This window comes from Canis lupus, chromosome 38, assembly GCF_003254725.2.
Source record: "Canis lupus dingo isolate Sandy chromosome 38, ASM325472v2, whole genome shotgun sequence".
Classification (NCBI taxonomy): Eukaryota; Metazoa; Chordata; class Mammalia; order Carnivora; family Canidae; genus Canis; species Canis lupus.
The window spans coordinates 16289369-16307752 of NC_064280.1; the positions used below are offsets into that span (position 1 = coordinate 16289369).

The following is an 18384-nucleotide window of genomic DNA, read 5'->3' on the forward strand; positions in this document are numbered from 1 at the left end:
GTTTCTGAAAGTAGACATCAGGAGAGTTGATTTAAGACTTTTCTTCTTTTCTAATACAAGCACTTAGCACTACACATTTTATTATTCTAGCCTTACCCCTACACATTTTGATACATTTTTTCATTTTTGTTCCACTGAAAAGATTTCCTAATTTTCTATTGATTCCTTCTTTGACCCATGGCTTATTTAAAAGTGCATTGTTTAGTTTCTGAATATGGGGAAACTTTGCAAAGGTCTTTTTGTTACCTTTATTTAATCTAATTTTGTTATAGTCAGAGAACATTCCTTGTATGATTAACATATTTTTAAATTTGTTGAGACTTGTCTTATGGCTTAGAATATGGTTGGCCTTGGTAAATATTCTGGGTGCACTTGGAAAGTGTATTTTGCTGTTTCTAAGAAGAGTGTTCTATAAGTGACAATTCAGTAAAGTTGTCTGATAATGTTGTCTTCTAAATCCTTACTAATTTTTCTTTTTGTGCGTGTACTTGTTCCATCATTTATTGAAAGAGGTGTTGAAATATCTGACTATATTTGTGGATTTACCTATTTCTCCTCTCAGTTCTCTGAGTTTTTGCTTCATATGTTATCAATCTCTATTTCTAGCTGCATAAACATTTCAGATATGTACTCCTGATAAAGTAACTGCTTTCTTATTATGAAACAACTCTCTTTTTCTCTTGTCATATTACTTATCAGCAATCTACTTTGTCTGATATTGAGACAGTCACTTCCGTTTTCTTTAATACTAGAATGATATGTCTTACTCTATCCTTTTACTTTCAAACTATTTGTATTTTTATATTTAAATTTTATTTCATGTAGTTAGCAACTGATTTTCTTTCTTTTTTTATTTTATTTATTTATGATAGTCACACAGAGAGAGAGAGAGAGAGAGGCAGAGACATAGGCAGAGGGAGAAACAGGCTCCATGCACCGGGAGCCCGACGTGGGATTCGATTCCGGGTCTCCAGGATCGCGCCCTGGGCCAAAGGCAGGCGCCAAACCGCTGCGCCACCCAGGGATCCCAATTTTCTTTCTTTTTAGTTTTGTGTTTGTTTTCCAATCTGGTAACCTCTACCTTTCCTTGTTATATTTAGTTCATTTACATTTAATGTGATTATTGATATGATTGCTGTCTATTTTGTTTGTCCCATCTGCTTCTCCTCTTTTCTGTTTTATTTTGGGTTAATTGCATATTTTTTTATGATTCCATTTTATCTTTAAAATTTTTTTTACAAAGATTTTACTTATTTATGTGTGAGAAAAAGCATGAGTGGGGAGAAAGGCAGAGGAGGAGAGACTAGCAGACTCCCTGCTGAGTCGGGAACCCCGCCCCCCCCTTTTTATGCAGGGCTTGATCCCAGGACCCTGAGATCAGGAACTGAGTTGAAGTCAGATGCTTAACCAACCGAGCCACCCAGGTGCCCCTCCATTTTGTCTTTTTGTTTTTTTAAGATTTTATTTATTTATTCATGAGAGACACACAGAGAGAGGCAGAGGGAGAAGCTGACTCCCTGCTGAGCAGGGAGCCTGATGCAGGGCTCTATCCCAGGAACCTGGGATCATGACCTGAGCCCAAGGCATATGCTCAACCCCTGAGCCACCCAAGTGCCCTCATTTTATCTTTTTTATTGGCCTGTTAGTTACACCTCTTTTAAGTATTGCTAGTGATTGCTTTATGGTTTATAATGTCTATCTTTAGCTTATGACAAGTAGTATTATGCCATTTTTACAAGTATAGGAATTTTACAAGACTATATTTCCATGTTTTCCTTTCCTATCTTAGAATTATTATCATATATTTTACTTCTACATATGCTGTAAGCTGAACATGACATTTGAAAATGATTTTTGCTTTAAATTACCAATTAAAATAGAGAGTTAAAATAATGATAAATAATTATACTGAACCATATATTTTGCATTTGTCACTTTTTATTCCTTTAAATTGATTCAAATTTCTAGCTCTTATCCTCTTTCTGCCTGAGGGACTTTGCTTCACATTTCCTATAATACAGTATTCAGGTGATGCATCCTTATGGATTTTGTATGCCTAAGAAAATCTTTATTTTGTGCCCATTTTTGAAAGGCATTTTGTCTGAGTATAGAATTTTAGATTGTTAGAGCCCCTTCCAACTCCACTTCCCAGGACTTTAAAGCTATTGTTTCACTTTTGGATTACACTGTTTCTAACACGAAGTCTGTAAGTATTATCTTTTTCTTTTTCTTTTTTTTTGTATATATTTTTTATTGGAGTTTGATTTGCCAACATATAGCATAACACCCAGTACTCATCCCATCAGGTGCCCCCCCCTCAGTGCCCATCACCCAGTCACCCCCCCCACCTCCCTTTCCACTACCCCTTGTTCATTTCCCAGAGTTAGGAGTCTCTCCTGTTCTGTCACCCTCACTGATATTTCCCACTCATTTTCTCTCTTTTCCCCTTTATTCCCTTTCACTATTTTTTATATTCCCCAAATGAATGAGACCAGAATAGAGAATCCAGAAATGGGCCCTCAACTCTAAGGTCAACTAATCTTCGACAAAGCAGGAAAGACTATCCACTGGAAAAAGGACAGTCTCTTCAATAAATGGTGCTGGGAAAATTGGACAGCCACCTGCAGAAGAATGAAACTAGACCATTCTCTTATACCAGACACAAAGATAAACTCATAATGGACGAAAGATCTAAATGTGAGACAATAATTCATCAAAATCCTAGAGGAGAACATAGGCAACACCCTTTTTGAACTTGACCACAGCAACTTCTTGCAAGATACATCTATGAAGGCAAGAGAAACAACAGCAAAAATGAATTATTGGGACTTAATCAAGACAAAAAGCTTCTGCACAGCAAAAGAAACAGTCCACAAAACTACAAGACAACCTCCAGAATGGGAGAAGATATTTGCAAATGACATATCAGATAAAGGGCTAGTATCCAAGATCTATAAAGAACTTATTAAACTCAACAGCAAAGAAACAAACAATCCAATCATGAAATGGACAAAAGATGTGAACAGAAATTTCACAGAGGAAGACATAGACATGGCCAACAAGCACATGAGAAAATGCTCCGCATCACTTGCCATCAGGGAAATACAAATCAAAACCACAATGAGATATCTTTTTCCTTTGTAGGTAATATGTCCTTTTCTTCTATGGTTTTTACAAAGATTTTTCTCTTTATTACTAAGTGTTAAATAATGTGATTATGGCATGTGCTGGTATAATTGTCTTCATTTTTCTTCTTAGGATTTTCTGAATTTCTTGGGTCTGTGTGTTTATAATTTCATCATAGTTTGAAAAGTTTTAGTCATTATTTCTTCAAATATTTTTTCTTTATTCCTTTATTTTTTGAAAAAAAAGATTTTATTTATATTTATTAGGTAGAGAGTAAAAGAGAGAGAGTGAGAGAACAAGTAGGGGAGAGGGGCAGAGAGAGGGGAAGAAGCAGATGCTTCTGTTGAGCATGTAGACTGATGTGGGACTCGATTCCAGGACCTTGAGATCATGACCTGAGCCAAAGGCATAAGCTTCACTAACTGAACCACCCAGGCATCTCCTTTATTCCTTTGCTTTTCTCCTTTTCCTGGGACTCTGATTATACGTGTATTAGGTTGCTTCATGTTGTCCTATGGCCCCCTGATAGTTTGTGCACTTTTGTCTGCAGTGTACCAACTGCGGGCAACCTCATGTCGTACATTTTTCATTTTGTACATTGCATTTTTCATTTGAGAACTTTAATTTGGATCTTTTTAATATCTTTTGTTAACTATCCTTTCATAACTATAGCTCACAGTATAGTTTTTTTTTAAAAAAAACTTTATTTATTTGAGAGAGAGAGAGAGAGAGAGCGCGCACATGGGGAGGAGGGGCAGAGGGAGATGGAAAAGCAGGCTAGCAGGCTCTCCACTGAGCAGGGAGCCTGATGTGGGGCTCGATCCCAGGACCCTAAGTTCATGACCTGAGCTGAAAGCAGATGCTTAACTGATTGAGATACCCAGGCACTCCTATATCCCACAATTTTCATAATTATCTCCCATAACTATCTTTATTATGCTCCTGATTTTCTCTATCATCTGAAACACTGGGCTATATTTATAATAACTGTTTTTATCTAGTGATTCCATTATCTGCATTCTTCATTTCTAGATGTGTTTTTTTATTGATTGATTTTATTCCTCGTTATAAATTCGTTTCCTGATTCTTCGCATGCTTGGTAATTTTTTGATGGGATGTCAGACTTGTGAGCTTTTACATTGTTAGGTGTGAGATTTCTTCTCTTTTTCTTTTGTATCCCTCTAAATATTTTTTTAGTTTTGCACTGGGATGTACTCAAGTTACTTGGAAATAGTTTGTGGCTTGCTTTGACGCTTTGTCAGATGGATCCAAAGCAGACTTCAGTCTATAGCTAAGTTGGATCAACTTCTGAGTCAATACTCTTTTGAATATCTAAGTTCAATGCCTCATATGTTATGAGGTCTGCATTTGATTGCTAAGGCTGCCATAATAAAATACCATACACTGAGTGGGTTAAACAATAAATATTTATTGTCTTATAGCTCCAGAGGCTAGAAGTCCAAGATCACAGTGTCAGCAGGGTTGGTCCACATGTTCTCTTCTTACAAGGACAGATATCATATTAGACTTAGGTCCCATCCTACAGGCCTCTTTTTAACTTGGTCTCATCCTTAAAAACCCTAGGCCAAATGGAGTCTGAGATACTAGGGTTAGGGCTTCAGCATATGAATTTTAGGAGAGCACAATATATCCCACAGCGAAGTCTTTCCACTCTGCATCAAGCAGACCACTAGCTGGTCTTTTGTGAGCTCTAGTCTTGTCTGAGTCCTGCCTGCTTTTTCTACCTTTTTTCTCTGGCCTTGATAGTTTCTTCATAAAGTTTTGCCAATTAATTTTCAGTCAAATACTCAAGGACAATCTAAGATAGACAGAGCTCCCATTCTCTAGGTAATTTTCTCTTTTCCTTTGATGTTCTTCTCCTTGAATTCTAGCCACTTTGGACTCTTCTAACTGTGACTACTGTCTTCTCAACTCAGGGCACCCCCCGCCCCAGGCTCTGTTTGGCTTTTTCCTTCCTGAAGTACACGCTGGAAACTCTTTACAGACCCTAATGTGGAGCACCTGTAGCTCTCGCCTCATTTGTTTTCCCATTTCCAGGGATCATTCTCCTGTTCTGCCTATTGTCTGAAAATGATTATTTCCTGTATCTTTCCTCTTATTTGATTATTTAAGTTGGAAAGATTAATCTAGTCTGTTATTCTCTCATGCCAGAAGTGGAAGGCAGCAAAACTACTTTTCTTATCACACTATTAGTATGCATACACATAATATCATACCTGCTCATAATTTGTGTCTTCCTTTATTTATTAGTTAATCCTTACTGAGACCTTGCTCTGTCCAGGACAAGCAGTTAATTAACACTTAATAAGACATCTTACCTGCTCTGAAGAGATTGTCAGTATAGAGACAAGACAAATTTACATAAATACAGATAATTATAAAACTAAGCTCTGGGAGAACTTTTGATGGTTACCAATTCTTATCTCAGTATTTATGCTTCTTTGCAATGTGACTTCTCCTAATCCTTAAATCTGGACTAGACCTCTGCAGGGGAAATGATATTGTGTGAGTTTTGCAGCTTGAGCCTATAAGAGACTTGGAGCTTATACTTTTGCTCTCTTGGGATGCTATCTGAGATCTCCATGCAAGGACAGCCGAGTGGCCTAGTGGAGGATTGAGGCCATGTAGGACAGAACTGAGACCCTCCGTCAACAGCCCTTAGCAACTGCTAGTGCAGCAGACCCTCCAGCTGATGCAACATTGGGACTGAGCCTAGAGGTTCCCAGAAGGACATCATGATCAACCCACAGGGTCATGAAAAATAACAAATCATTTTTCTTAAGCTGCTAAATTTTGGAATGGATTGTTACACAGGAAAGTTTAATTAAAATAAAAGTGATGTTATCTCTTCCCAGAAAATGTCTACCTTAGCCCCAGCCTTAGGAAGAATTGACATCTGGGATATTGGAGGCATTTGTTTTCAGGTTATTAATTTGATGCTCAGTGCACATCTCTTTCTATTACCATGCATCACATAATCTTTCTGTTGTGTGCCCTTGACTAAATCAAAAGCTTTTTAAAAGGTCAAGGCCTTTTTCTTAATTGCATTGCAATTGCTTTGATAGGAGTGGTAGTTCAAAAAATATTTGATGATATTGATAGCAGTTTTTAAAAATCACATTTCAGTCACCTTAAGAATTACGCTAGGACCCTTAGTTGAACAGATTCTATAAATACTTATGAGGATTCTAGAAAGTGTTAGGCACTGTGATTTCTGAAGCATGATTATTGTTGTTATTATTAGCATAATTATTATTTTTTAAAATGACCACAACAATCCTATGAGTAGTATCCTGACTTTACAGTTATGGTATCTGAGTCTCAGAAAAGGGAAATCTTTGTTTAAACATACATGGTTGATAAATGGCAGAACTGAGATGAGAGCCCATGTATCCTAATCCCAAGGACAGAGCTTTTTACAATTGCTACACAGAAACAGGCAGGTAAGATGATTGCTATGTTGTCTTAAGAGCTGTGCTTTGGGAAATCAGTTGGAATGAAACCACAATAGGACCTTTTCCTTCAGGGGTCTTGGTGCAAAGCATATTATAGGAAATGTGAATTAGCATAGGGCCACTGAGGTGTGGAGGGTGTGTGTGTGATCACACTGCATTTGGGTGATAGGCTCTCCCCAGTGACTCCCCAGGAGGAGTAGCATTGGTCTGATGTTACCCTTATTTCTGACCATTTGCCTCCTTTTCTTATTGAGCCTCAGGACCTAGTTTCAAGAAGTAGCAATACAAGATTATCCAGTGGAATGCTTTCCAACCAATTCAGCAGGATCATTGGGGTAAAGAAGATAACTGGGTAGAAAACATTTCTATTTGACACAGTTTTTGGATGCTCTTAATGCAACTGAACTATGAGTGTGAAGCTTCTGAGATCTTCTGCAATTTGGGTTAACCCCATGATCCCACAGACAAGAGGAAAACACAACATTAAAATGTCAGAAAAATATGTGGACTACTTTTCCTAAGTTTTCCCTTTAGAAAGGATCTAGGATCCTTTATGATACATGTGGAAATAAGTCTAAGAGAAAAATTGGAAAAAATCAGTGTCCAGAGAATGGGGACTGTCTTCAAAAGCATGAAAAATTTAGCTAAGTACATGCTAAAAAGTTTATCCATTCAGTTAATAATGATGATGCTAATAATGTTAATCATAACTAATGTATATTAAAGGCTAACTTTGTTTCAGGTTCTATGTGAAACTCTGGGTTTAGTAATAGTGAAATTAAGAAATAGACAAATAGATACGTGTTTGCTCATGGAATTGAAACCTAGTTGAAGGAGACCGACTTTAAACAAGTAAGTGCACAAATACATATATAATTGCAAATAATGGTAAAAGCTATGAAGGAAGAACTGGGTGCTATGATAAAAAAACAAGGAACATATATGTTGGGTTATAGGTCGAGAAAGGCACAAGATTTGACTAAAGCCTTGGGACCCAGAAAAACTAGATCGGATAGAAACAGTCTGATTTTGTCTGGGGTATAAGAGAAGAGGAAGACATCCAGGGCTAGGAGAGAAAATTCTGCTGTGACTCTCAAATGCGTTGGTCAAGAAGCTTCCAGCTCTGGAAGTAATTGCAAAAAGTACGAAGACCATTGACTCATGTGAAGTCAAGCAGCTAGAAATGATTTCCCTGTGTCCTCTTAGAGCTGGGATTCCATGGCCCGGATTAACCTCTGTCCAGGACAGGTGGTGGAAGTAAAGGCACTAACAAACCATTGGGCTGGAGGGGGCATTCCCAAAGCAGCCTTCCTCCAGTCCATGCTGTGACTTGAATGGCAGTATTCATATTTTCTTTGAAATAAAGTCTAAATTCCCAAACATTTGAAAAATCTGTCCTCCAGGAGCCATTTTCTGAACCACCAAAGAGGACCGAACAGGCTGTGCTGACCAGCCCCAGAGACCACAAATCAAGCTGGTTCTGTAGTGAGTCACTAACCTCCAGGGCTCACCGTTCCCCTGGAGGAAACAGGATAGTCCTTGCGAACTGCTCTCCGAGAACCTAATCGTTAACCGTTCTGCAGAAAGTGTCACTCTGGTTCTGGCCGAGTTCTGTGCTCTTTGGCACTGGTGTGCAAGATCAGCGGGGGGCAGGCTGGTGGCAGTCTGGAGCGACTCTCAGTGGGAACCGGCCAAGCATATAATTATATCATGAGTCAAGCTCTCTCCAGGGATGTAAGACGACCAGAGGAAAATGAAATAACATTATATCCCACATGAATAGAGGCACTGGTGGACAAAGCTGACTCCTGAGAAAGACCACTCAGACCAAGAAGTTTCCCAGCACTTACTTAGATGCCTCATGATAGTCCTTGTGCCCCCTTCTCCCAAAAACGAAGGGATGATATGGGCACAATTTATACCTTTGCCATAAACCCGAAGGAGCAAGCGCCTGGACAACAATCCACATGGATAGATTGGATCTATCCAATCTTGATAACAGACAAAAAAGCCATTTAGCTGGAAAACTTCGTGTATCATTCAGCTCCAACTGAGCACTGTTTATTCAGGAAGACACGAGACTGATAAATGCCGTGGTGGGAATTAAAAAATATTTTTTCCCTCCCTAGGCCACTTCCAAAGGTATATTTTTATGGGTCCAGGAATAGCAGCCTGTTTGTCTTGCTTGTGCTGGTTCTCCCTCTTGTTTCTTTTTGGTCAACATCCAAAGAATTAGGCTGTTTGCACAGTGGCGACCTCGTAGCTGGAGCCAAATTAGTATGAATGGCACTCACTTTTCCTCCACGGCCTCTCCCTGCTTCCCAGATGATATAATTAGCCAGGGGACTTTTGATCAGTTCACCAAAGCAAAACAATTACAGGGCAGTCCCAGCATGGGTTGTGTGGTTAGAAACATCAAAATAAGAATGACACCCTTTTCAGATGATTTCCAAAAAGGGTTATTTGAGAAACTGCAGAAACAAAGAAATACCCTGAGTGGAGAAAAGACATTGATTTTGATCTTTACCTGTCTTTGGTCATTAGCAATGTTCCTGAAGGAAGCACGCTGGGTGGGTGGACCTGTTGGCGGAATTTGGGAGGCAAGTGAAAGCCTCGAGAGAGATGGCAGTGCAAGGTGGAGGCTGCCCATCTTGGGGGAAATCAGTCAAGAGAAGCAGTTAGTGTTCAGTGTCTATTTGTTCCATGTTTCATGTTCAATTTGAACACTGATGTTATTCACTTGAGGGTGAAGTGTTGTAGTAGCAAGAGAAATACTTGAGAGAGACTGGAATTTTGGCTTCACATTTACCCTTGGGAAGTGGCTGTCCTTACAGGGAACTCTTCCTCTCATTTAGAAGTCCCTGTAGGATCAAGGGGGAACACATCTACACATCCTCATACTCATTAATAAAGATGGAGGCTACTTGGCATTAATATTGCTCCTGTGTTGCTACCCCTGAGGTGATTATATCAAATCAGTCAGTCAGCATTTATTGGCTGCCTACTTTATGTAATTAAACTAGAACTAGAACACTTTTGGAATCCAAAAAGAATGTTCTGGAAAAAAAATAACCCTGTGTCTAATAGTGGTCAATGTACAGTGTTCTGTTTCTTAATGAAGGAACTCTATGTGAGCAGGAGCAGCTCCTTTGCTCCCTTCCTCACTCTCTAGGTCCAACCGACCCTGAGAATCTCTTCAGTGATGTTAAAAATATTTAGAAGATGTAACTAACTGTAGAAGGTAATAGATACCATCTCCCTCTCCCTTTGTAAATGGGCTACAACGATTGCCATTTAATTCTGACCATTTGAGATTCAATTCTTTGAGTATTGCAGGAATATTTTAGTTTTCCAAGTCATCTGTAACCATATTTCTTTTGAGTTTTCTTTTTTTTTTTTAATTTTTTTTTATTTATTTATGATAGTCACAGAGAGAGAGAGAGAGAGAGAGGCAGAGACACAGGCAGAGGGAGAAGCAGGCTCCATGCACCAGGAGCCCGATGTGGGATTCCATCCCGGATCTCCAGGATCGCGCCCTGGGCCAAAGGCAGGCGCCAAACCGCTGCGCCACCCAGGGATCCCTCTTTTGAGTTTTCTCTCGCATTTCACACTTCTATTTTTTTATTTTATTTTATTTTTTGCATTTCACATTTCTAAAATTGAGATGCACCTTGAAACCAATTGATATATATATATATATATATAACCTGAAAGTGTTTTCATCCCCCTGTACAATTATGGAACTGATGAAATTGATTTAAGGAAGTAAGAGAAAAGATAAGTGGGTCTCGAGGTAAAGGACTTCTGAGGTAAAAGTGTATTATGGACTAAATTATGTCCCCTCCCCCACCCAATTCATAAATTGAGGTCCCAACCTCAAATATCTCAGAATGCAACTGTCTTTGGAGATAGGATCTCTAAAGAGGTAAAATGAGATCATTAGGGTGGACGCTAGTTTAGTATGACTGGTATCCTTATACGAAGAGACTATTAGAACAAAGATACACGCAGATGGAAGACCATGTAAAGACGCAAGGAGAAGAAGACCATCTATAAGCCAAGAAGTGTGGCCCTCAGAGGAAACCGACACTGTTGACACCTTGATCTTGGACTTGTAGCCTCCAGAACTGTGAGGAAATGAATTTCTGTTGCTCAAGCCCCCCAGTCTGTGGCACTTTGCTGTGGCAGCCCTCACAAGCAACTCTAATGTGTTATTAGTTAAAGGCTAGAGTGAAGAGAGCTTGGTAGGCAGCAAGGCCCATGGGGAGGGAGCCATGGGGCCAGAAGACAGAGGGAGAGGCTTAGGAATTCTTTATATAATGTCAAAAAGTGGCCATTTTCAGATGTCAGATCTCACCATGGAGACAAACACCGGCTCCTTCTCTAACTTTATAAAATGGCAGATGACTATCCTTAGTCTTGTCATTTTGCTTTTTCATCAAATACCAGCCCTCTCCAGAGGCCTCTTTCTTCCCCAGAACTTCATTCTGACTGGTCAGTTTTTCCTTCCTCTTTTACCTGATTGCGGCTGTTTCTGTATAAAGCCAAAATAGCAGGTCAGTTCTGTTAATTCACTTGGGAAAAGAGATCACTCAGATTGGCGGGTAAGATCCAGGTACAACTGTAGACGCTGTCCTGAAAAGAGCCTTTTCTTTTTCCATCCCGTTTTCCAGGCTTCTTTTCTGAATATTATCTTTTAAAATTGTCCAACCATTATTTATAGGATCTCTGCAAAACAGCTTTAGATGCTCTTGGTAGAGGAGATGTGGTAGGGAATCAAATTAGATTGGGTCACAAGGGAAAGTGTCTGTAAGAAATATGAATGGGACCCCGGGGAAATGAAAATTGAAGAGAAACCAGACTTGAGCTGAAGATTCTTTATTTTGCCAAGTTGGACTTGGATTATGTCATCATATGTAATTTCAAGGAATGGGCAAACTAATTTGGATGAAAGAAAAAGTGATCTGACTTGTTTCCCAAAGCATGAAGTGAACCAGTGCGAGAGATTTTTCTTGGCTGCAAATAAATATTCCTGTTATCTTTTTCCTGCGCTATCCACTCTCATAAAGCTCATTGCTTTTCATTCTAAATGAGATGCAAAATGCGGGAATCATATGAAGATAATAATTTTCAGTGTTTATCTTACTTTCTCACACTTTGCTATTAATACTATCATGTTGCATCCAACTAAAAGTGAAATTTTCCTTCTTATGAAAGCTGCAGGATATATACCATATATAGAATGCCTCTTCTTCATTGAGGGGGGCACTTGATGGGATGAGCACTGGGTGTTATGCTATATGTTGGCAAATTGGACTCCAATAAAAAAAAAGAATGCCTCTTCTCACCTAAAATTATATTTTATGCTTCTTCTGTATTTCCTAAAAAGTATAGCCCAGTCCTGAGTACTTTGTAGATGTATCAGTTTGCTGTTGCTGAGTAACAAACCAACTCAAAACTTAGCATCTTAAAACAATAAAAAATTATTCAGCTCATGATCTGTGGGTCAGCAATTTACACTGGGCTATTTTGGTAGCACTATTTATCTGTGCCAGACTTGGCTGTTCTCAACTGGGTTCATTCAAGCTTCTGCAGTCAATTGTTAGAATAGCTGGACACAGACTGGTTGTTGGCCTGGGAACCTCAGCTCCCCCTTGGGCTGTCCCTTACCTGGCAGGGTGACCTGGACTTGTTCCTGTAGCAGCTGGGTTTTAAGAGAGGCAAGCAGGTAAGCTTCAATGTAAGCTTCAAAGCTTTTTTACAACTCTGCTAATGCATCGGTACAAGGGCCAAAGGAAATCACATGGTGGGGCCCAGAGTCAGTGAGAAGCCACTGCCAAAGGATGAGGATGTAGGAAGGGTGAACAAATTGGAGCTGTTGCTGCAGTCAGTCCACAAGAGTAGGTATTTCAAAAGTTTGTTTGATAAGGAGAGTCAAAGGCATCTAATTTTTCCTACTTCCATAAAATCGTGTGTAGACAATTGAGAAACTCTTGCATTGCCAAGGGACATATATGCCATCATTTAAATAACATTTCCTTTTCTTCTGAGAGCAAGAAATTACAGAAACCAGTCATGGATTGAATATTTGTCCTAAAATGCATATTTGAAGACTTAACTCCCAGTGAGGCTATATTTAAAGATGAGTCCTCTAAAGAAGTAATTAAGATGAACTAAAGGTAGGGCCGTATTTTGCCAGAATTAGTGTCCTTATAAGAAGAGACACCAGAGGGATGCCTGGGTGGGTCAGTGCATGAAGCGTCTGCCTTCGGCTCAGGTCATGGTCTCGGGCTCCTGGGATCGAGGCCCATGTTGGGATCCTTGCTTGGTGGGGAGCCTGCTTCTCCCTCTCCCTCTGCCTCTCCCTCTGTTCATTCTCTCTCTCTTTCAAATAAATAAATAAATCTTAAAAAAAAAAAGAAGAGACACCAAAGAGCCTCCCTCTCTCCCCCCTCTCTCCCACCCACCCTGCACATACACTGAGGAAAAGGCCATGTGAGGACATAGTGTAAAGGCAGTCGTCTGAGGCCAGGAAGAGAGCTCTTGCTGGCACTTTGATCATGGATTTCTAGTCTCCAGAACTGGACAAATACATGTTCAAACCACCCAGCCTATGGTATTTTGCTACGGCAGCTCCAGCAGACTGGTACAAAGCTACAAAAGAAAAAGCTTGATAAGAAAACAGTTAGATTTTTATTTTTATTGATTTATTTGTAAAGATTTTATTTATTTATTTGACATAGAGAGAGCCACAAGCAGGGGGAGCGGTGGAAGAGGCAGAAGGAGAAGCAGACTCCCTGCTGAGCAGGGATCCTGACGTGGGGCTCGATCCCAGGACCTGGGGCTCATGACCTGAGCCGAAGGCAGCTGCTTAACTGACTGGGCCCCCCAGGTGTCCCCCAAAAGTTAGATTTTTAATGGGATATGAATTTGAGAACATTAAACTTTTTTTGTGGTGATAAAGCTGGTCAATTAATCAATCTACCAACCAATCAAGGACACTGAAACCATCTGTACCCTGTTCTAAGAAAGTCACAGTTACCTTAAACGTACACAATATTATATGTTGATTATATCTCAGTGAAGCTTGGGAAAAAGTCACGGTTAACATATATTAAGCATTTAACCATTTGTCTGGCACTTTACTCATATTACAATCTTTAATCATCTCCACAAACCCAAGAGGGTTATTATTCTTACAATTTTGCAGGTGAGAAAGCTTAGGTCTAGAAAAGTTCATTATTTGTCTTGAATAGCACCGCCCACAAATGGCAGAGTGGACATTCAAATTGTGGTCTGTCTCCAGGGCCATTGAATGGTCATCACTCATTCTGCACATTGTCACTCCCCAGAGCTGCTTCCAACACCCTCCAGGGAGGGGCACCTGGGTGGCTCGGTGGTTGAGCGTCTGCCTTTGGCTCAGTTTGTGAACATGGGTTCCTGGGATCGAGTCCCGCATCAGGCTCCCCATAGGGAGCCTGCTTCTCCCTCTGCCTATGCCTCTGCCTCTCTCTATGTGTCTCTCATGAATAAAAATACAAAACAAAACAAAAAATACCCTCCAGGGAGGAGGCAATGGAGACTCTACAGGATATGACTTTTTTTTTTTTTTTTTTTTGGCTAGGCTCCACACTGAGTGTGGAGCCCAATATGGGGCTCGAACTCAAGACTGAGATCAAGATGTGAACTGAGATGAAGAAGTCGGGTGTTTCACCAACAGAGCCACCCAGGCGCCCCTGGGAAGTGGCATTTCTACTTGGGTGCTTCCTGTTCTGCTCACCAGAACTCCTTCTTTCTCTTTTCTGTTCCAGCTTCTTTAGATGCCCAAATTCATTATACTTTTGCCTCCACACCTGGTGCCTGTTCAAGTCGTAAAATAGTTTAACAGGGCAAAGTATCTTTGGCCAGGTAGGAAGTTAACTGTACTTTTAACCAGGGGTACAGTTAACAACCCTTGTCAACTAATCCAACAAGATGACAATGAGGCAATGCTGAAGAACCCCCTCCCCACATCTAGGAGTTGTCCATCAAATATGGAAGGCATTGAGAGGGACGATGCAGTGGGAGGAAGCCACATTTCCGAGAGTAGATGGTAGTTGACAAGGGGCAACTAGGGTTATAAGGCAGGGGGAGAGGTTTTAAGGCTTTTAGAGATCTACGGATGATATAATCAGTTGCCTGAGATGCATTAATTAGGTCTTTTATATGCCTCTGTGAATCTAAACCAATGTGAATTCTTTGCTCTCTTGAGTAGAGGGGATATAATTGGAGGAAAATCAGATGATGAAAGCAAACACCCCAAAACACTTGACACTATGTGGAAAAGGAACTATTATGCCAACGATCAGGGTCTTGGTCTCCTTGGGCACACACCGATAGGGAGGAGGGTTGGGACCAAGGGATGTGGGAAAACTAAAAGGACACATCATTGTTTACTCTTCAGGGGAAAGAGCCCAGGGCAATTATCAAAGCCGCCAGGGCAATTAGAGACCCTGGGGGAACTCTGGTAATGTTTTTTGGCCTTAGTAGAAAGTAACTGGAAAAAATGAGCCCGCATGGTTAGCACAGGAAATCTCAGATCACTTTGCCTCGGGGCACCTCACACCCTGTTACCAAACAATGGTGTCTCAGACTCTGCATGTGGCAGCAAGTCTGTGTCATCATTTTCTCCATGGGCGAGTGTGGCTTGGAAACGGTAGTGTGTCTGTCATTTAGGAGGAACATCCCTGGGATGGAACACCCATTTGAAAGGAGCAGAAGATTAAGAGGTGAACCTGACTTTTGCCATTGTAAACCCCAAGTTGTCCTGGACGGTCTGTCAAAGTGGTTGCTAATGGAAAGTCTGGCTCCCGGAGCTCATTAGGGCCTAAGGCTAATGAAGTCAGTGGCACTGGTCCTGTTAAATTCCTTTTCCTCTTCACAGGAAAACATTGCTCTCAGAGTCCGAGGTGGCCACCGTGTGGGTGCAGAGAGAGGAGTGTGGATGGAGACCAGCTCAAGCCAGAGGTACTACTGTCCTGTTAGCTCGCTGGGAGTGGCTCGGGGTGGTTAGGCCATATCACCACATATTCAGAAGAGGATCGAAAGCAAAGCAAGCCCAGGCTTTGGGGGATGAATTCAGTAGCTGTGGATATTCAGGATAATCCAAGTTCAGACCTTTTTCCTCATTATTTGGATCATACTCACACATAATGAGTATGATCACATACTCACATAATGACTTCCCTTGACTTACTTTTTTTTTTCTTTTTTAAGTACAGTTTTAGACTGAGTCTAAACGTCTAAAGTCAACCAGAGTCAGGGGATTATTAATCTGCAGAATTTGATTCCCACAGACAAGTAATTTCAGTACATCCCAGGACAAACCCACCCATTATATTATTCATTTAATCATGTTGCTGTCTTCTTATTTTCATTTATTTTTTATTTTTGTTTTTGTTTTTGTTTTTCATTTATTTTTTTAAAGAGTGAAGAGAAATCTTTATTTTTAAAAATTAATTAATTTATTAATTTATAGACAGAGAGTGTGTGTACAGGGAGAGGGGCAGAGAGAGAGAGAGAATCTCAGCAGATTCTTTTGCTGAGTGTGGAGCCCTACATGGGGCTCACTTCACAACCCTGAGGTCATGACTGAAATCAAGAGTCAGTTATTCATTTGATTGAGCCCCCTAGGTGCCCCCATGTTGCTGTCTTTTTTAAAATAGACTTTTTTTAGAACAGTTTAAGATTTACAGAAAAGTTATAGAAATAGTACAGAGACCTACTGTTATACCCTACACCCAATTTCCTTTATTATGGAATCTTACATCAGTACGGTTTATTTGTTACAATGAATGATTGAATACTGATAGATTACTATTAACTAAAACCCATAGTTTATTCAGATTTTCTTTGTTTCTAACCAATATCCTTTTTCTGTTCTCGAATTTCCTTTGGAATACCACATCATGCTTCGTTGTCATGTCTCCTTAGGCTTCTCCTGGCAGGGACAGTTTCACAGACTTTTCTTGTTTCTGATGACCTCAACAGTTTTGAGGAGTTGTCAGGTGTTTTTTTTTTTTTTTTTCAAAATGTCCCTTTATTAGAAATTGTCTAATATTTTCCCTCACGATTAGAGGGGTTTAGCAGTGTTGATACTGACTTTGATTATCTGGCCGCGGTGGTGTTTGTTGGGTTTCTCCATTGTAAAGTTATTCTTCATCCCCCCCTGTTTCCATACTGTATCCTTTGGAAGGAAGTCACCATGCCCAACCCATAGCTAGGGACTGAGAATTTATGCTCTCCCTCCTTGAGGATGGAGTATGTATGTAAATTGTTTGGAATTCTTCATGGGAGATTTGTCTCTTCTTCATTCACTTATCTACTCGATCATTTATTTATATCAGCATGGACTCATAGAGATCTATTTTCTACTTTAGGCTGTATAGCCCATGATTATTTATTTTGTTGCTAAATTATTGCAGCTTTGGCTATTAGAAGTCTCTCATTTGGTTCCTACATTCCTCTGGTGTAGCCCCTATCACATATTTTTTTTTTTTGAGCACTTCTTTACCTTTGGGCACTATAACATGCTTCAGGATCATGTTGTACATTTCCTGCTCCAGTCCCAGAACCAACCATTTCTTTAAGGAATAAAAGGGCTCCCTTTATTGCAGAATAGTATTAGAAAGCAAGATCGAGTGCTGGGTGTATTCCTTGCAATCAGAGCATCTTTGTTTCTTGGCTCTCTCAGCTAACAGAGTCAGGAAATACATGTGTGTGAATACTAACCCATGTATAGACACATATCCATAAATATTTCTCTATATAACCATCTGAATCTATATTAAGCTACCCATGAGATCATACTGATGTTTTGAATGCTAATCATTACCATATGGATCATTCTAGCATCTCCCCTTACTTATCTGCAAAGCAGTGAGACACTTGGTCCCCCCCATCTCCCATCTATTTTCCTAATTGTTCAGTTCCAGGCTATATGAATAGGAGTATCAGATTTGTTGATTCATACCCCTATGGAAGACAACTTAATTTAGTAGAGTTTGGTGATTTATGTGCCGTTCCTTTTGTCTCTAGTCTTGAGGACGCAAATCATTTCCAAAATTGCTTAGGTCAGCATCATTGCCCGTCTTCCCTACAGTGAGGTTATGTCATACATTTGTAATATAATTTAATTTTCTTATCGCAGTCTGCTTTCTTTTCTGGGATCTCTGATCTCCTAAATGATTTTTTTGTATATGTTTTTATTGGAGATGGATTTGCCAACATGTAGCATAACACCCAATGCTCATCCCTTCAAGTGCCCCCCTCAATGCCAGTCACCCAGTCACCCCATCCTCCTAAATGATTTTTTAAAGATTCACCTACATTAAGGTTTTCTCTTAGTGCTGTAAGTTCTGTGGGTTTTGGCAAATGATGTTGTGAATCCACCAGCACAGCATTGCATAGAATTGTTCCACTGCCATGAAAAAGCCCTGAGTTTTGCCTGTTCGAGTCTCCCCCAGCCCCCAACACCCTGGCGATCACTGCAATTTTTACTGTATGTAATCTTGCCTTTTCCAAAATGTTATATACTTAGAATCATATACCATGTAGCCTTTTCAGATTGGCTTCATCCCCTTAGCAATAAAAAAGTAAGATTTGTACATGTCTTTTCAGAGCTTGATAGTACATTTCTTTTTATCATAGAATAACATTCCATGTTATGGATTTACTACAGTTTGTTCATCCACTTATCTCTTGAAGGACATCTTGGTTCCTTCTGATTTAGGGTGATTATGAA

The 18384-nt window shown here is 40.0% G+C and overlaps 1 long non-coding RNA gene across 1 annotated transcript in view; it reads left to right on the plus strand.

The window, feature by feature from the left end:
- Nucleotides 1–18384, plus strand: part of LOC118353561 (uncharacterized) — a 123878-nt gene that overhangs the window by 58858 nt on the left and 46636 nt on the right. The window contains exon 2 of the long non-coding RNA XR_004812762.2: nt 15526–15608. This is a non-coding gene — a long non-coding RNA (uncharacterized LOC118353561). The remainder of the gene's footprint in view (nt 1–15525; nt 15609–18384) is intronic.